Source organism: Triturus cristatus, chromosome 5_1 (assembly GCF_964204655.1).
Source record: "Triturus cristatus chromosome 5_1, aTriCri1.1, whole genome shotgun sequence".
NCBI classification, from domain to species: Eukaryota; Metazoa; Chordata; class Amphibia; order Caudata; family Salamandridae; genus Triturus; species Triturus cristatus.
The window spans coordinates 628,009,585-628,026,427 of record NC_140587.1 but is presented as its reverse complement, the minus strand read 5'-3'; positions in this window follow the sequence as shown (position 1 = coordinate 628,026,427).

Genomic DNA, 16,843 nt, shown 5'->3' with positions numbered 1-16,843 from the left:
CTCATTTTAATGAACATGGCATACGCACTCGGAGACAAGCAGTACTCGCATGCTTTAACCCAAGGGATCCACAACTAAATGGGAAGCTTGTCAAGTTCCTATCTCAAGTTGCATCTAAGCAAAGGATCAGCGGTACTGTAACCTGTATATAGACTCCTTAGACTCCAAGCAAAACGAACCATGGACACTCTGCACTTTCTTATCATTCATGCATGTCCTGGCACATAAACATTTTAAGAGTATTAATCGAAAAGGAATTTAACCAAAATTTTTTATCAGAATGCATTTTTGTAACAGTTTTAACCAATCAAAAACAATAACATTTTACTTACTTACTTACACTACTTTTCTTCAGAACAGACAATTTTGCAGAAATACAAGACAGATTATTTTGGCTGAAATTCATTCATAAATTCAAAACATACGTTTCGTCAGTGTTTTTACAAGGCCCAAAGCCAAGTGTGTGTACATTGTTGTATGTTGTGTGACCAATAAATTGTGTTGTATGATTTCTGGCTTTTATTTGTATTGCATAGAATACATGTGGTTGTTCTGGTTCATCTCAAAATTATTAGATCAGTGATTGTTTATATATATCAAACGTCTGAGAAGGCTGTGGGTTTTTCTGGAGAAAATACTGTACATATGTTAATATCTTAATAGGTGCCATTTTAGGTGGCAAATTACTGAGCTAATTAGTGATTTTCATGATGCAGCTGGTCATAATAGATAAATAATTTAAATACGCTAGAAAATATTTCATAAAGTTGGTTAGAAGTAAGAATAATAATGTAATGTAGTTAGGCCATATTTTCATGCAAGACTATATTTTAAAAGAATGGATGTAAATTTTGATGTTTTGCTCATTTTTCTCCTGCACATTCCCCTACTGCCAATCAGAGACCCGCAGCGAGTCTTCTCTCTTCACAGTTTTCATGGAGCATCCTGTGATATGACACAAAGGGCAATTGTACTCGATAGATGTATTGTGAATTAAACTTTCCATGTGTACATGAAGTATTATTTTGAAGGATTTCCACTGCAAGTTCTTATGCAGGCATGCTGAAGAACATAATTCTATGAGCTATTACTTAAGAAATGTTTTATATTGTATTGTACGTCTCCGGAGTGCAGTGACTGAGGAAACAAGCAGAAGATTTCTCTTACCTTGACTAATGGTGTTGTATTTAGATATTTTAATTATTACGAGGTTGTTTTTGATTTGCCAGTGTGATCTAACGATGATCATGCCATGCTGAATCTGCAGTTTTGCTAATTTTCATACGTAGATTGGATATAAAAAACCCTGGTTTTGAAGGTCGAGCCAACTTCTCATTTTACTCTAGAGACTCTGTCCAATTATTTAGAGACGTTCTTCTTCTCCCTTGGGATGCTGTCAGTATTCTTTATGAGTTTGACACTCAGATACTGCAGAGATTTATTTGCCTAAATTGGGATTTTATTATGATTTTATGATTTTGTGTTCTGTATCCGAGCCTTAATGGCAAGCTATGCATTTTCTGTAATATTTATAACAATTATGTAATAGATCTTTTAAACTTTATTTGGATCTAGAACTCAGTTATTAACAGCCCTAGCGTCTAATTTGAATTCTACTCTGCTAGCATATTTATTTGTTCATGGGGAGGGAAGTCTCTTGCTGCTAGATCAACAAGAGATCCCGGAGCCAAACTGCCTAAGGTAAAATTTGGGGTGCATAAGAGATTGGGGTTCTGAAAAATATTGGGTTCGGCTCCCACACATATTTATGATACGTTTTACTCCAAGACCCTCATTGCAAGGTTCATGGAAATACCGGGAGATCGTGCAAACAGTATTTGTGCCTAATCTCTATTCTGAGATGTGAGGCATTACCACACAACCATGTTTACTCCCCATGCACATTTCCCTCTGTAGCAGCTAGCTAGCTGTTTATTAATATTCAAGCTGTCCGCGCATTGCAGTCTAAGTGAAGAACATGTGTTTTAAATGGGCACTAACTACCTTTTGGTGTTAAATGCAAAAACAACAGTTGAAGGACAGAATGCAGAACAATGTCATACATTCACCCCAGTACAGAGATCTGGGCCTAAATCCATCGTTTTTTTTGCTCACCATGCCATTCCAGTTTCAACCCAGCCATATGCAAATCAGTCTTGACCCTGTGCCTCATGGGAACAGTCCAGCCTGAACTGCCTGGCTGAAGAGGGGTGAAACCCCGAAACCGGTCCTAGGATGCTTGTTTTCGGTCCAGGGAGGGCCTGACTTGGCAGTTCGGGCTGGATTGTTCCCATGAGCCAAAGGGTCAAGACTGATTTGCTTATGGTCAGGTCTAAACTGGGGTGGCATGGTGAGCAAAAGAATGAAGGATTCAACCCAGATCTATTGACTGGGGGTGAATGATTTGATTTGTTCTGCATTCCGTCCATCAATTTTGTGTCTTTTACCTTTGGTGTTAGCCGCAGTGCTCATGCTCTGAAGTAAAGTGCTAATGGGATACATGCATGTTTTATAAGTATCAAGGCCTTTTGTGAGGGGATGCCATGTGGGTGGGTGCTCGAAAGGGAGCAGATGATAAAAGATCCACAAGGAACTAGTAATTGGACTCATTATAGTATCATCTATACATCACAATACAGTTTTTGGAAATATCTATAGGCGAAATATTGAGACAGTGCATACATTTTATCCATGCCATGATATTTCATTAAATATCCATGTGCATGTTGAATTGAATACTGGTAATTCTGAGATGACTAATGTAGGTGCAGCAGAGACCTTACTCTTCCCTGTCTGACATGCCAAAAGCCATGTGTTGGGATTTAAAATTTCACATAATCTGACGGGTAGTGAGGCCTTTTTTGTTGTGCTTCCCACTGTTATTGTGAGCCTGTGCCTAATTCTCAATTCTTTAAAAGTATCATCACTTTGTAGCTAGCTAGATTAATACATAGAGACAGAATGAAAGTTTTGAGGCATAACCTTATTTGTTATACTACTTCACAATTTTACACAGAATGTCAGCATCTGCTTGTGACAGCTAGTTATGGTGATTGCAAAACCAATAAATCCTCACTTCTTTATGAATTACTATATTAGAGGTTCTCAACACAGGAAGGAACAGTGTGCTACTTGTCCCTTTGACAGGTACAGCGATGAAAAGTAGGTGGAAAAGGTCTCCTGTGTGCTTTGAACCACAATCATCATATGGATTCTGACATAACGTTTTTATTTCCATGTGAATATAGGAGGTTCTACCAGGTTCATTGAGGCTCAAGGAAAAATACATCTGGTCTTTGTCAACATAAGTGAGTGTGATGGTTAGTGGGTGCCTTCAAATTGCAAGATTTCCTTCCAAGGGAAGCCTTTCATATTTTCTATTGCTTCTTTGAGGCCTAATACATTTGCCTTTGTATTGCATTAGACAAGAGTTTGTTAATGTTGCTTCTTTCACATTTTTCCTGTTTCTCAAATGCCATTAATTCATTTCTAACTCTCCTTGAATAGCTGTTTGAAGGGGTAATTGACAGCTTCTGTGTCTAGACTTTTTTAAAACATTAATTTTATTGGTGTAAAACACAGACGTCACATTGCTCATCACAGCCCTTAGGAGTGTGTACATCAACCACATATATTGTAGGCTTTACATAGAGACTCTAGCTTGCCCGGAGTCATCTGCCTCTTTGGCTCCCATGCTCCCACCATTGTCGACCCCCTTATACCATTGCTGATAGTTCCCTATATGTTTGTCAAGCCTGCCATATTTTCTCCCGCTTCTTGGGGCAGCCTCTTCCTTCACATACTCTCTGCCCAGACTTTGACAATCAAAGTATCTATTGTGGAAGCCAACCCCTTCATGGCATACCATACTATCGCCTGTTAAGCTTTTATTTCCAGTGGCATGAAGTCACCGTCCACCAGGAGAATGATGCCCATATTGAAAGGAGCAATTATTGTTTTCCGGAATTTTTGCTATGCATCTAAAAGGTTCTGCTGGGAATCAGTCAGGCCCCAGATAGATCCCTTCCACATATCCCAGTATCCTTGCAAATATTGTTGACCTGGTGGGGAGAAGTGGACAACAATGATATACATCTGAAATTCTAGGCTTTAAAACCACTGAGGTCTCCTTCCAGAACTTCTAATGTTAGCACTTCCAAGACGTAGCCCGCAACACTCTACCATAGGCCCTGCATAGCCCCTTCCACAGCCAGTCTTAAGAAGGAGAATACTAAATACAAGTGAACGTTTTCCTGTGCCATAGCCTTCAAATGTGTCAACACGATGCAAGAAGAGGGGCCATCATGAGTGGGAGTCTAGTGGATCCATAGCCAAACAATAACACATGACTAGGAAGAGGGTTAGAGTTAGTAACAATGACGAATAGGTGTATTGAGCTGTGTACTCAATTCATTGGAAAATGTAACTACCTCTTTCAAGTTCTAGCCCAAAGACGTAGGGGCACGGTTTTGTCAGTAATTTCGGTTTGAGCAAATCAATAAACCCTGTCTGAATTACTACATCTGGATACCAGGGTTAACATCCATATATGACACAGTATGTATAATGTATTCCATGATTACTTGTTGAAGTTCTGTCTGGGGGTACTGTAAAAGGGTTGCTCCCCCTAGCATGATGATGACAATCCCCATGGACTGTCATTGGGGACCTTCAGTACATAGTTAGTCCGCACAATGTGCTGGAATATATTCCCTAACGCACCCTAGTGCCGAGGGAGGCTTATACACCTGTATATTGTTTTGCATTTATGGTTATGTCGTTATTATCAGTATTTAGATTGTCTTTGAGAAGTGGGGGGGGGGGGGAGTGGGAAATGGGTAGTAATTCCAGTGTATATGCTTCACATTCACCACATTGGATAGGGTGAGACCATTGAAGGTGCATACCCCTTGCACAGGTATTTAACCACACAGAGAGGAACTCTTATTTAAAGTTCAAATCCAATATCTATAGTTATCACTTGAATCATCTCATTAGATACCAAGGCTTTGGACTTCCCACATAAAATAGTCTAGCACTTCCTACTGGAGAGTAAGAAAAATATTATAGCTCTCTAAGAAACTGATGTAGGAAAAACTATGATAAGTGCTTTTGACACAAAGACTACCCCCATACCATTCCTCTCCTCTGCTAATACTAATCACAATAGAGTTGCTTTCATGTTCCATAAAGCCTTGCATTTTACATGCTTCACCAGCAAAAATGGAAAAAGGGCATGGGTCTTTACATGAACCACAATGTTCACACTATTTGCATCCAGTACGGAACAAGACACCTTTATAAAAAACCTTCTAATCATTCTAGTGTGGTGTGTAAAGGGTGATACAATTCTCATGGAGAAATTCAACCAAGTATGGAATCCCCTAATTGATTGCTCAGGAAAGCACACCCCTTCATTAGGGGCCTTGTGGAGTGCTTTAAAAAGGACTAAGAGATGAATGAAGTAACCTCCATCGTGACACTAAAGACCGTTCATTGTCCATAACACATGCACTTGTGAAGAGATTAATTTCTAGCTAGTAGCACACTGATGTCCTTGTTGAAGATGCCACTATCAAATCTATAAAGATTGCAAACCATGGACCAAGCCTATTAACCTTAAACCTGGGACATAACCCCACTTCATGAGAACTGATGAACTCTTCATCCATCACTCCTGAGAGATCTGTACTGAAGGTCAAATTCAGCACCTAGTTTGAGGACTATTATAAATCTAAAATAATTGAGGCATTGGGACCTAGAGGGAACTGGGAAAAATTCAAAGTGGTAATGAAGGGTAAATGTATAGGGGTGTGAGAAATGTGGTAGTTGGTTGACTAGGGTATGAGCCCTAGTCAAGTAACAGCCACAATCCATTGCTTGTGAACCACAACACATCACTAAATGAACCTGTGCTTGTATCTGGGTAGCCTGACACAAACAGCAGGCAGGCCTAACTTAGAGGTAATGTGTAAAGTATGTATGCAGCACACAAACATATAGTGAAAACACACATGAGAACAATCTCACACCAATTTAAAATAAAAAGAGTACATTTTAATACATTATTTGACACCAAAACAACAAAAATGTAATCGATAGAACCGGAGTTAAGATTTTTTTAACGTTTTTCATAAAAACTAGCACCTTAAAGATCAAAGCACAAACTGCAGACATCTAGTCGTGTGAGACCGGGTCAAAGTCCAAAAATATGGCTGACTGTGATGGAACACAGTTTGGATACAAGAAGTGAATTGAGCCCAGTCAGCGCTTACCTTTAGGAGTTAGAAGAAAATTTGAGAACATTTTTCTGGAAAGGAAAGTTCCGTGGGGCAAGACTGCAGGAAGTGTCCAAGGAGGGACTGTCATAATGAGGGTGCCTTGGGTTGAGGCGGCAGTGTTGATTTCTATGTTCAGATTAGGCTCTTTTTTTGGAAGTCGAAAACCATCAGCGAAATGAGGCTGAAGGCAGAAGACAGAAGGCAGGACAGGATTTCATGCTGTGGAGAAGAATGTAGCGTGAGCAGCTGTGAAGTCAATCCAACCAGAGATGTACCTCAAGCGGAAAGGTGAGCAGGCTGGTCCTCGTCTCCTCCCGGTTCTCACAGCAGGTTTTGGCCAAACCTTTTGTTTTTGGCCATCTGGGTACCTTAAGCACCACAAATACATATCCAGGACGAATGAGACATCACATGGGGGTTCAGGACACACTCAGGCTAGTTCCAGTTGTGAGTTCAAGATGGTGGGAGCCTTTTGCATCCCTGTGTCTCTAAACAGGAGGCCAACAAACTATCCCTTGGTAGCCCTGGGTTCAGGTGAAAGTGCATGGCTCAACAGCAGGGCTGGCCTCTGGGGGTTCAAGGCAGGCTCTAGGCAGTAAAGCAGTCATTCCAGGTACAACAGGCAGTCTTGCAGAGTGCACAGCAGATCACAGCAGCAGGCAGTCCTCTGACAGTCCTTCCACAGACCAGGAGTGAACGTAAGAGTGGGTCTGAGTTTACTATTTTTTTTAACCTGGTCCCCTTCCTTCTGGAAGGTAAAAGAAGCTTCTAGAAAAAAGGTTCTGTGAAGCGCATGACATTTCCTGACTCCACTGCCCTGGCTCCAAGCTGGCTGCAGTAACAATGTGGAGTTGACAGCTCCTTTGGGTGAAGGCAGAGCACAGCCTATACAGTTGCAAGTGGGGCTGTCCTCGGCTTCGACCCCCATCCTACCTGCAGATGTCCCATTCATGCACAACTAATCCCTCTATTGTGTGAGTGTCTGGGAGCAATTCACAAAGTATAACTGTCAGTTGCACCTAGTCATGTGACCCCAAACAAGCTACCAGCACAAAAGGGCAGATGAATGCCAACTTTCTAAAGTGGCATTTTCAGAAATGTAATTGAAAATGCAGCTTTAGCATTAAAGATGATTTTTCATTACAATCTCATAGATACCAAACATGATCTGTCTACCTAGTCCCAATCAAAGGTTAGCACTTATTAAATGTATTAAGGCAAGCCAATGTTACCCAATGTTACCCAATGGGATAGGTAGGCTTCACATTAGTGAAAAACAAGTTTAAGAGTTTTTAATTACTGGGACATGTCAAACTTTTAATTAAAATACACCTGCCCTATGGGTTACCAAAGGCCTGTCGTTGAGGGGACATATATGCAATAAAAGGGGAGTTTGTGGCTTCACAAGGTGGTTAAATTGCCAAGTTGATATGATAGTTGAAAACTGCATTCAGGCTACAATAGCAGGTCTGGGAAATGTTTTAATGTGCTACTTAAGTGGGTGGCACAAAAAGTGCTGCAGACCCACTATTAGCATTTCATTTACAGCCCTGGGATTATGGTATACTACTCTACAAGGGACTAAAGTAATTTAAGTATGTCAATCAGGTGTAAGCCAATCAAACCATGTTTAGGGGAGTAAGCACAAGCACCTTGTCACCAGTTAGCAGTGGTAAAGTGCACAGAGCTCTAAGGCCAATAAAAATGACTTTCAGCACAAAAATGGAGGTAAGTAGGCAAAATGGTTGGGGAACCCACCCTAAGGCTGACAGGTCTATGAAAGAGTAATATCAGGCCTGAAAAAACAGGAATAGTCAATCTGTCCCCTTGCACCATAAAGTCATGGTGATAAGGGGCAAACATAACACCATAGTTGTCAAAAAAGCTTACATGAGACTGCTTCATCTTAAAAAGATGACATACAACTAAGGCAATAAGATGGGGTCTTATCTGGCCAGGCAATTGGGACAGACTATGAAGAAAGCCAATGTCTCAGAGTTTCTCTCATCTAAGGGGGAATCTGTAACCACCCATTAAGATACATTGAAGCATTTCAGAACTTTGACCCCTTCTCATATTCAGCAAAATCCCCTAAAGGTTGCTGCTCAAATTGTTTCTTGGTAGTAGCAAATTTCTGCCAAATTCCTCTGGTGGATCAGAATATATAACCCACCCCTAGTAATTACTCCCACTGTTGATGTGGCCGCCATCACCCTTATTTCTGAAGACTAGTAAAGACCCATGATGATGCGAATCATACTGGCCCATTGCCCTACTCAAACTTGTTGCAAAACTACGCACTAAGGTCAAATCTGCAGTTGCCATGATAATATCAGACAAACTATCAAGGCAATTGAAACAGTTAACAGAAATTTGTTAATTATGATCTTTGTGTCACTGAAGGCAGAAAAAAAACTTCTACCAAGTAGACTGGTGTTTTCTCCACAAGGTGCTCTATGCAATGGAAATGGGGCCCAGGTTCCTTTCTATGGCCTTTGTGAGCTACAATTAACTGACTTATTGGATTACTTTAAACAGGGGCCTCTGTGGACCCTTCCGGATCTCCAAGGGAATCAGACAAAGGTGCCCTTTAGCTCCATTGCTCTTTCCTGTGTGTACCAAAACCTTTTCAGTAAGAATACCGAATGACTCAAGACAGCTCAATGACACTCTTTGTCCAAGATACCCATAAAACCTCTGTTTGCTGATTATATACAACTTACTTTGTCATCCCCAGAGGGGATCCAACTCGAATCTATTGAGAAAGTGTCCAATTTCAGGATTAACTTGTTGAGTCTGATGTTCTGACCCTGACATGTCCCCAACCAATGGCGATCAACCTGAAATCTCTCTATTTAGAAGGGCCACATGATCTATCAGGTAACTCGGAATTAACATTATACCCAAGACTACTGACTTCTATAGGGTAAATATCCCATACTTGCCCTATAACATTGGTAACATCCTTAGGTGATGACCCCAGTTCTCCCTCTCCTGGATGGGAAGGGCCAAATCAGTCAAAATGAACATAATACGTAACATCCCATATGTGTTCCAAGCTCTCCTCATCCTATTAAAATAGAAATTATTTTGCAACATAAATAAAATGATGCTTCATTTGTATGGGGGAGCAGTCACCCTTGAGTATTGTATAAAAGCCTGTGGAGACCAAATGACAGAGGAGGCCAGGGCTGCTAGATGGCATCCTATATTATAGTGAGTGTCACATACAAACCATGGTGGATTGGTCTGTCCAAGAAAAAGACAAACTGTGGGCCATATGGAGAGGCACTAGCTGATAGAATTTAATGACACTTGGCTTGGGTCCCTAAGTAGAATAGACGCAAGGACCTGATAATATCTATTTCGGTACCACAATGATTATTACTCTCACACTTTAGGATAGTGTGCAGACACCCAGGTCTCACCTTACTCCCTTCTCTTCATAGTGCTATTCACCGTTACCCAACTTCTGACCCCAGACTCCACAATTTCAGACCTTTTTGAGAAAGAAGCTATAAGATCCTTTATTAGGTATAAACAGTACTTCAACCTGGAAATTGTTGCATGCTACCACTATGCTTAGACACCAGGTGATGGACATCAAAATAAAAAGAGCAGTGACAAGGGAACTTACCCCTTGCAAAAGCTCATGGAGAACAATCTCTAACATTTAAAGTATCTTGTTAGGGGCTCCCCAGTCCTTGAGCAGGGCATATGTAAAGACATCATGGGGGTGGGGACAGTGATACCCCAGATTGACAGTGGGGGCTGATTTGACACATCAGTACAATTGACCAGGTGTTTAGCTTCATACTAGTGTATTGGAGGACGGTGGTCCTAGGCATGGGCAGCTTGTATGCTGCCTTTGTCGATCTTAATTCAGTTTTTGACCTCGTTTCCCGTAGTAAACTATGGTCAGTTCTGCAGGAGTTGGGGAAGTCTCCTGAACTGCTCTCCCTCATCGCTAGACTCAATGAGGGTAATTTTGCGCAAATTCGCTGGGGCACCCAGGGCAATGTCACCAACCCCTTTCCCATAGAGAGAGGCGTGCACCATGGCTGTGTTATGGCTCCCACATTATTCTCTCTGTTTATTAATGGGATCGCTAAGTTCCTGGAGTCTACACCCAAAGATGCCCCTGTCCTAGCTGGCATAAAAATCCCCATTTTAATGTTTGCTGATGACAAGTTAATTATCTCCAAAACCCCGAACATTCTTCAACGAGCATTGAAACTTTTTGCGGAGTTTTGCCTGTTGCGGGAATTGGAAGTGAATGTGTCCAAAACAAAACTCATATCATTCAACCCGCACCAAGGATATAGAGGAGGCATACTCATGAACGATCGCCCCCTGGAACAAGTTAGTGCTTTCACATATCTGGGGGTTATACTACTGAATGACTTGAGATGGGATCGTCAACTCGACATGGCCAGGTTGAAGCACCGGCAGCTATCTGAAGTTTTGCAAATAGAATTTAACACTTCCCTGACAAAACCAGTTAGCCCGGTGTTCCAAATATGCAATATGAAAGTGTTCAGTTCCGCACTATACGGAGCGGAACTTTGAGGGTTTGAGAAGATGCCAAAACTAACAGCAGCTGAAAATAGGTTCTTACGTAAGGTCACGAGCCCCTCCAAAGTACCCCAGCATGCCCATTGCTCTATGATCTAGGCAGGAAAGCACTGGCTGATATAGAGAAACTGTGCCCAATATTATATTGGCGCAGAATTTGGTGCACCACAGAAGTGCCAACCTACGCTGCAGGCCTACAAGATCTAATCAGTGCTGACTGCTTTCATACAATCAAATGGTTACGAGAGGTCAGAGCATCCTTAGTAAGTATGGGCATGGCAACACTCTTGGAAAATCCCTTATGTGCCCCCTTTCCCTCCAGGGAGATCCTAAAAAAGAAATATTGGGAGATGGTGACCCACAACATGTATAGAAATGGTGAGATGTCCTCACTCACGGGCAGATTCATAGAATTTAAACTATCCTCAAGCCTGGAGCAGTATTGGGACATAATAACAAAACCACATGAACGGAAATTATATTTCCAGTTCAGGGTAGGTTCACTACCAGTTAAATCCTATACAGCAAAATGGTCAGCAGGCGATAGAGTATGCCCCATTTGTAAGACGCAGTCGAAGTTTCTGGAGCATTTGTTGTTTGCCTGCCCTGCATATGCTGGCCCGCGTCAATCGTGGTTGATGCCAATTTGCAGGACACTGGGCACCAGAAGCAGTGTAGACGCACAAAGAATATTGCGTACGAACACCACAGCTCCTATTGTCATCACTGTCTCAAAATTTCGGGGTGGGCCTGGGCTATTAGATCGAAGGCACTTCATGCACTTTGAAAGTTTTGTAGTCAATTTTTACCTGAATTGATACATATGCAACATGCGAACATGCTTTTATGCCAGTGATCCTACTTTGTATTTTTGTACCAATCTACGTAATTAATTTTAACAGATTTTATGTCTTAGTATACCAGAGTTGTCCTAATCCGTTTTACCCCTTTGGCCAATCCGTTTTAAGATCTGAAGCATCTAATTATGGTCTTAAAACATGTATTTGTATTGTGCTTTATGGAGTATGTACTGTATGCATCATGCTTTTATGACTTGTACGTCGAATAAAGCTTGTTGGATTGGGGATTTGATGTTACATTAAAAATGTTTGTTTAGCTTTCAGAGAAGCGAGGTCCATTACAAAATGTTGTATGATTGGTATTGTCACCCAGTGAGACTCAATAAGATCTTCAACAATGCTGGCAGGGCTGCAGACTGCTTATGAACCTCCAACACAAATGGTGTACTTGTACTTTAATCAGTTCCTTCTGAAAGGAAATTCTACTGGACATGAAGAAGATATTAGGCTGTCCTATCTCAGATGATATTTCACATATTCTTTTAAGTCTGAGCTAATTTCTGATAAAGTACAAATCGAAACCTGAAAAAATTCCAACGTAGAAATTCTTCTAACGTAAGAAAACCATACCTAGCCTGCCAATGGAAATAAGAGATCACCCTGTGAATGTGAAGTGTCATCTCCAGCTTTGGAACTTAATTCCAATGGAGAGACTAAACTGTGCCCTCAGGGTGAATATAAAGACTTTGAATTTATATGGGGACTGTGGCTCACTTACCTCTCATTGAGCAACCCCACACTCATATGCCTGCATAGACTAAAAGCTTTGATCGTACTAAACTGAGAGCAAAAAAACTCTCACGGAGCCCCCCATGGAGTGTAAATGCAGTCTGCGAGGTGAAATCTACTTATGTGATGGTGAGCATCATGACTCTTTGACCCTTGTTCTATGGTTGACTATGGAACCCAGAATATCCATTGGGTGTGGATATTCCCATGGTAAACAAAAAAACTAGAAAAATACTATTTTAATAAACATTGGTTGAACACACGAGAGCTGATCCTATAATTCACTAGGAAACAAACTGGGTTGTTACAATTTCCCTGACTGTTCCTTCCAGTGATCTCAGGCCCGAGCAAAGCTTCCATGCTAGGTAATCTTTCTGCAGTGTCCATCAGAAGCTGATGTGCCTCACAACCAAACGCACCCAACACCGGTAAGCAAGTGGAAATATATCAAGTCATTCAAAAGCCAGCAACCATCAGGTTTCAAACAACATGGACACATGGAAAGGATGTCCATTTGCACATAGAAATATGATGAGCATTTACAAATGCCATAAATACCACTTCTATCTTCAGGTATGGAGTATGTATGTTCATCACCCTGTGTGTGGGGGGTGGTCATATGTCCTTTCTAACGTGAACCCTTCTTTCTCCCAAATGTGCTCTAGATATCAGACGTTAGCATTTTGATACACCAAGGCCTTGGGATTTCACACCCTATCTTGCCTCATTTAGAGATTTTTTATATTTTCTCAATTAGTGACTGTTTAACAGTAGGTCATGTAATCCCTATATCAGTCAGACAATATTCCTTTATTTGGTTAATAGACCTGTATTAAACCAAATAACAAAATAAACCAAAAACAAGTTAAATATTTCATATAGAACTAGTTGCAAATATTTAGAAATTACAAGGCATCTTAGGGGATATGACCATATTGTGTAGTTCTTCAGCTGAGCAACAGTTAAAAACTGTCTGAGTCATAACATAACAGTTATATCATGAGAACATGTAAAAACGTTCACTTCGAGATTCCGATGCAAAAGATGGCAATTCCATAAAATACAATTAAATGGTCCAATTATAGCAATTATGTTACATTAATACATTTAATTTACATTGAAACTCCATATGTTTTCTTAACAATCAAATCACCTCGAATATAATCAAGCACTGCTTAACAGATTTCGAGGGACCCTGAAAATTGTAGACAAAGCATTCCCATCTTATAGCTTCTAATATTGGCATCTCGCAAAATCAGCAGAAAGAGCTAATGCAAAGATCTATATGAAGTGCAAAAAAGCATAAAGGGAAGAGTGTTTTGAGGAGACTTGTTATCATTGGGGAATTCTAAGATTCTGTAATAAAGCAAGCTGTTGAGGGAAGGCTAGGAGAAAGTGTAAGGTACTTAAGCGTTAATGTGTAAAATAAATCTATATTGCGGGTTAGCAAAGCAAAATACGTAACTATCATCTGCATGCATTCTGCATTTGCATTATGCATCCTGTGACAATGATTAGAAAACAAGGTTCTAACTTGCTCCGTAGAATTTATATCAGTGGACTCCGGATCAAGGAAAAGCTCAGGAATGGCCAACTTTGAGAGATCATGCTTCTCGTAATTAAGTCTAAAAAACCCTGCTGTGAGCCAAATCTTAAGCTATAACATCAGAGCGACATCAGAGCGACGATTCTTTTTTATTTTTTTTTATTTTCACCAAACAAAAGCACAAAATGTATAAGCACAATACAAATGTACAAACTTCTAAATTCTAAATTCAGAGGTAGAGAGTACAGATGTGCAAATATGCAAAGGTACAGATACACAATTCATGAAAATACTATACACAAAAAAAAAAGGGGGAAGGAAGGGGAGAGAACAAAAATGACATAATATTTAAAAAAAAAAAAAACCCTGGGATTCGAGCATCAGAAATAAAACATGTAATTTAATTCATGAATGTATATTACCTACTGGCAGTCGCCAGTAGGTAGTTGTAGTTAGGACCCTCTTACCATAGGAAAACCGCAACATTCTATTTTGAATAACTTTGGCGCCGGTCGACGAATCCTCACAAAATTTTCAAAATAGGTGGGCGCTGCGCTCCGCTCCTACCCTGAAAGTCTCGGGGGGATTCGTCAAGCGGGGGCTGAGATAAAAGGGGGGTCCCAAAATGCGTTTTTCCCATGCATTTTTCCATAGGACCTTTAGACACAGCTACAGCCAGAACGGCTGAACAGAGTTCATTGAAATTTGGCAGAGAGGTAGTCTACAGGTCAAGGAAGTGCCTTTTGTAGGTTTGGTGTAAATCTGTTCAGTAGATTCTGAGAAAATAGCCTTTAAATCAATATATATATCTGAGCCAGCTTACGGTGCGCTTACGGTGCGCTTACCGTACGCGTACGGTGACGTGCGCGAGCGCGATTCTGATTGGCTGTTAGATCTAAGTAAACATTTGAATCGGTCGAAACCAGGAAGCGGCGGCCGCCATTTTCTCTCTCGCACTCTGAGTGGGGCAGCAAAAATAAAGCCAAAAAATGTCTAAAGGGGCAGTATATTGAGATCATAACCACCCAGCATTGATATAGGGGTCCCCAAACAACCCTCAAGGCCCAAAAAATTTTTTTTTTTTTTTTCGAAAAATCGCCGATTACGCTTACCGTACGCGTACGGTAAAACATTTTTTTTAAAAAAAATTATCCACACTCTCCCCACCCCGTGTGCAAATGGTGCCCGAACGGCACCATTTGTGCATGTCATATTTCAACTGGTGAAATTAATAAAGAATACATTTCACAACGATGCGCATAATATGTCCCCCATGTGCGCACGGTGCGCGAAGCGCATCGTGCGTACATGGCCCATCCCGCATAACGTGGGCACGCGGTGCGCGCAGCGCACCGCGTGACCACCGTGCGTGCACGGCACTAACTGCGTAAAGTGGGCGCGCGGTGCGCGAAGCGCACCGCGCGCGCACGGAACGAACTGCGTTAACTGGGCGTGCACGCCACGAATGGCGTAAAGTAACTTAGCATTTAAAAAAACGTACAAATTCACTGAAAAAACCATAGGTTTCACACACGTTATAGTTAGGAATTAGCATTTAAAAAACCTTGCAAATTCACTGAAAAAACCATAGGTTTCACACAAGTTATAGTTAGCTGTACATTTCACTCGTAAAAAACCAATGAAATTCCCCCGTTATAGTTAGTGCAGGCAACTATAACTCACGCGACCGCAATCCTCTGCTGATGACATATGTGTCTTTATGAAAAAAAAATATTTGTAATATATGTATAGCTAAAATTTAATGGAAGAAGACATGGGCAAATAAGTGTCTAAATACAGTATTAGCATCAGCAGAGGATTGCGGTCGCGTGAGTTATAGTTGCCTGCACTAACTATAACGGGGGAATTTCATTGTTTTTTTACGAGTGAAATGTACAGCTAACTATAACTTGTGTGAAACCTATGGTTTTTTCAGTGAATATATATATATATATATATTTTTTTTTTTATACCATAAACTTAGAAAATGATAATCCAAATCTAAAATAGATGCATACTTGTGCATAGTAGCAAAGGAATACTCTAGCATTCATGCTATTACTCAGCCAATCCCCATTCTTTCCCTATACCATTCTGAGATATATGCCCAGACCTCCCTCCCCCGTGCCTTACAACGCACCCCTCTACACGCATACTAGGCCTTTTCCTGATTGTATATTCCCAACAGTCTAGACAGCCACATCTGAAAGTTTGGGGGTTCCGCATCTTTCCAGCGTGCGGTTAAGAGTATCCTATATACTGCTGCCCCTATAAATAGGGTATATGCTTGTTTCCTAACCAGGCCCAGGGAACAATCATATCCTAGAATCATTAGGGTTGGTGCCCGAATAATTCGCCATAAAACCTTGATATCTCTTTCAATAAAACTGTCAGCTTGTTACAGTCATATAGCATATGCTTAAGATCAGCCGGCCCTTCCCCACATCTAGAACATTTATCATCGTTTCTCTTTCCCCAGCTATGCAGCTTTGCCGGGGTATAGTATAAGTTATGAACCGTTTTATATAGTTGAGCCTTCAAATTAGTACTTAATAAAATATGCCTAGATAGGGCAAGAGACTTATCAATATCCACGTCCGGATTGTTTGGTTTACTGGCCCAGGCTGCCTCATTCTTGTTTAAATCATCCAGAACTTTTTCCAATAAACACTTATAGAGTATACCGATCCTGCTTCTTTCTTTCTTACTCAGTATTTCAAGTAGTGGTATTTTGTCACCAACCATCCCCGCTGATCGGTTTTTTGTTATACAGCTCATTATTTGAAGATACTTTATGTAATGTCCACCTGGTAGACCATACCTCTGTTGAAGTTCTGGAAAAGATATAACTT